Here is a 3,676-nt window from a genome sequence, read left to right as displayed (position 1 = left end):
GAGCAAATGTTGATTTTGGTCAATAGTTGACTTTTTCGGTCAACTTTGACCAAAGTCAATCCAAAATCCAAAAGCCCTAATTTTCACCACAATCATCAATCATTTGTCCATTTACAAGAAAAAATGCAAATAAAATTGAATTTTAACCAATTGTTGACTTTGGTCAACAGTTGACTTTTTGGTCAACTTTGACCAAAGTCAACCCTACGCCATTGGTCATCCCTAATCACTAAATGGCTGGCCATAACTCTCATTCCATTATCCATTTCCATATGCTCTTTGATTTAACCATGTGGACTTGTTTCTTCATGCTTGGTTATGCCTTGAACCTTTGGAATCTTGCTTTTCCAATTAACCATCCTACTGCATTTACCCTGCTGCACCAACTTGTTGCAAAGCCAAATCTGCATCAAACCAGAGTCAAATTTCATTTCTTTCTCAGTTAAAACATTTGCACCAATTGAGAGTTGTAGACTTGAGCATCCCGAGTACTACAGTTTTGCCCAGGGACTTGTTCTTTGACAGATTAACGGATTACAAAATTGTGATTGGAGACTTCAAGATGCTTTCATCTGGAGATTTCAGGATGCCACCTTTTCAGTTCAAGTTTTTTATGCCACTCTGACATTTACTACTGTTACAGTTGTATTGGTTTTGCCTTGGATTATGCCTATGAAAACTCGTGAAATGTGCTCAAAATGGAACCTCTACATGTCTGCTTCTGTTCCTGCGGAAGTCCATAATATGACACCAATATTTGTTTTAAGAGATTCTTTGCATGTTACGGGCTGTGTGTACATAACATCATGGTGTCTTCTGCAATTGTTGCTTCAACGACCAATTAACGCAATGCCTTTGTTGTTGCTCAATGTTCAAATCTTGGCTTACATGCTTGCCTTTTCTTCTTGTGGGTCACATCATAAGCAGTGGGTTGAGATTACTGCACTGTACAATCTGGGAATGGCAGGCCATTTTGCTCTTGGGAACAGTAACACACTAGCTACCATTGATATGGCCGGAGCTTTTATAGGAATTTCAAGTCACTCAACCTTCCTATCAGGTGTTCTAATGTTCCTCATTACATATGCATGCCCAATGTTATTCTTTTTTTCTTTGGTCGTGTACATTTCTATCAAGGTCAGAATCTGTCCTGTAGTTACCGGCGATGAAAATTCTGGAGAAATTCTCAAGTCTCTCCTTGGATTTCCTTGCCTAGTACCACTGAGCATAAACTCCATTCTCTTGTCGGCAAACACAATCGTCTTAGTGTTGATGAGGAACCATTTATTTACTTGGAGCCTCTTCTAGTGTTGTTACTTCTCTTAATAGTAATCAGAAGCAAGAGCAGAACATAGATTATGATTCTTTAGGCTGCATAAGGCACTGCCGAGCTCGTTTGTGACAGCAAACCAATTTCCTGCATTGAAAAGTACAAAGATGGAGTGGTCAAAGCCAATTTGTCAACAAAATTTAGCATCATTTAGCACCTCGTATGTATGATTATGTGAAAGAGCGTTTGAACTAGAAAGGAGGTTAATGAGAAGCTAAAGAGTTTAAGTGCACCTATTGTTGGTTTGATTTTGCAAAGGAGTCGTATTGTTACCGACAATGATGGTCATTATGCTTCTAGTACTGCGTACTTGTATCCACTAACTGATGGTGATACGAGGCAGGGATTGAACAACTTGCAAGCAACAATGGATTCCAGTTTGGTAACCAAGTAAAGGAACCTGTGACCTGCAAGAAACACAATTATTCAAAAAAAGAACAGCTGCCATGCATTAGCGCCCTGCATCACATCATAGTATGCATAAGCATTCATAGCAAGCATCATATGGCACGTCACAATGGGGAGGAAAGCTTGATACTGTAAAGCTACCTGTTTTGCATATGGTCAGACAGGAAGTGGCAAAACATTTACAATGCAACCATTACCACTCAGAGCTGCGAACGACCTTGTTAGACAGTTGCATCGACCAGTTTACCGAAATCAGAAATTTAAATTGTGGCTAGCTGGATTTTCAAGAGGCATACAAGAAATGCACAGAAAAGCATCGTTAGTTCTTGAAGATGCAGTTAGAAATATATACACTGTTGTTGCATTTTGTGCCAGAAATAAGGTAATGGAGCTCTATAGGTTGCAGTTAAAGAAAATATTTAAGCAGAGCTTTCTTCATGGGATGGGGATTGGTTTTGCATTTGGCTTTTCACAGTTTCTACTTTTTGCTTGTAATGCCCTTCTACTTTGGTACACTGCAATATGTATTAGGAATGGTTACATCAATCCATCCACTGCACTGAGGGAGTACATGGTTTTCTCCTTTGCCACATTTGCCCTTGTGGAGCCTTTTGGATTGGCTCCTTACATACTTAAACGACGGAAATCCCTCATATCAGTGTTTGACATTATAGACCGTGAGCCTAAAATTGATCCTGACGATAACAAAGCTTTGAAGCCACCCAATGTATATGGAAGCATCGAGTTAAAAAAAATATCAATTTTTGTTATCCATCACGTCCTGAAGTGTTAGTATTGAGCAACTTTAGTCTGAAAATGAATGGAGGCCAAACAGTTGCTGTTGTTGGAGTTTCAGGGTCAGGAAAGAGCACTATAATATCTTTGATGCAGAGATTTTATGATCCAGTTGCGGGCCAAGTTTTACTGGATGGAAGGGATTTAAAGCTCTATAACTTGAGATGGTTGAGGAGCCACCCCGGTCTGATTCAGCAGGAACCTATTATCTTCTCAACAACCATAAGGGAAAACATTATATATGCAAGACACAATGCTAGTGAAGCTGAGATGAAAGAAGCGGCAAGAATAGCAAATGCTCATCATTTTATTAGCAGTTTGCCTCACGGTTATGACACTCATGTTGGGATGAGAGGTGTTGACTTAACCCCAGGACAAAAACAGAGAATCGCAATTGCAAGAGTAGTACTAAAAATGCACCATAATTCTCCATCACACCAATCCAGCCTTGAACCTGTCATGGAACATGCTAACAAACTGTCGAGCATATCAGTTCACTAACAAGGTAACAAAACCAAGAACAAACTTGCAATTTATGATGCCAATCTTGAAAGGTCCCAGCTGAGTCTCCTTCTCCTGTAAATGGGGGTGCAAATGGATTAGTTGGAAATCCTAACACTGCAAATGCAATTGCAACAGAGATGTATGAGGAAAGGTTAAAACTTCCCCTTCAAAGAATTTCCTTGGAAGATGCTGCGATGAAGCAAAGATTTGGAGACCAAATCTTGGACCCAAATCATGCCTCGATTTTGAAGTCATCCGCAGCTACTGGCCACTCACAGGGTTGGAGCAATTTTGTTCTGGTATACAGAATCCACAACCTTCCTGTTACAAGAAATTCACTGCAGTAAAAAACATAGCATTAATTACCAAGCAGTAAAATTTCAAAGATATCCCAATTTGGCATAGAGACAAAAATGAAGAAGAAAGCACGAACTCAGACTATCACTTTCGGTTTTAGCATTAAACAGGGCAATTTGATTCTGAGAACATCCAAAGTGCTTTGCAGAGTTACTCTTCTGGAATACCAAAGACACCAATTGAAACCCTAATTTGTAAAGCATAAATAGAAAACGAATCAGTAGAGGGAGGAGAGGAATTAACGACGAGAAAAACCTGGAGGCGGAAAATCCCAAAGACAAA

At 39.6% G+C, this 3,676-nt stretch overlaps 1 pseudogene; it reads left to right on the top strand.

Moving 5' to 3' along the window:
- Nucleotides 1-849: 849 nt before the first annotated feature.
- LOC127082529 (ABC transporter B family member 20-like) lies at nt 850-3,384 on the top strand (annotated as a pseudogene).
- The last annotated feature ends 292 nt before the right edge of the window (nt 3,385-3,676 follow it).

This window comes from Lathyrus oleraceus, chromosome 5 (genome assembly GCF_024323335.1).
Source record: "Lathyrus oleraceus cultivar Zhongwan6 chromosome 5, CAAS_Psat_ZW6_1.0, whole genome shotgun sequence".
Classification (NCBI taxonomy): domain Eukaryota; kingdom Viridiplantae; phylum Streptophyta; class Magnoliopsida; order Fabales; family Fabaceae; genus Lathyrus; species Lathyrus oleraceus.
Note: the sequence above shows the minus strand (reverse complement) of the source record. Positions and strands in the feature narration are given on the sequence as shown.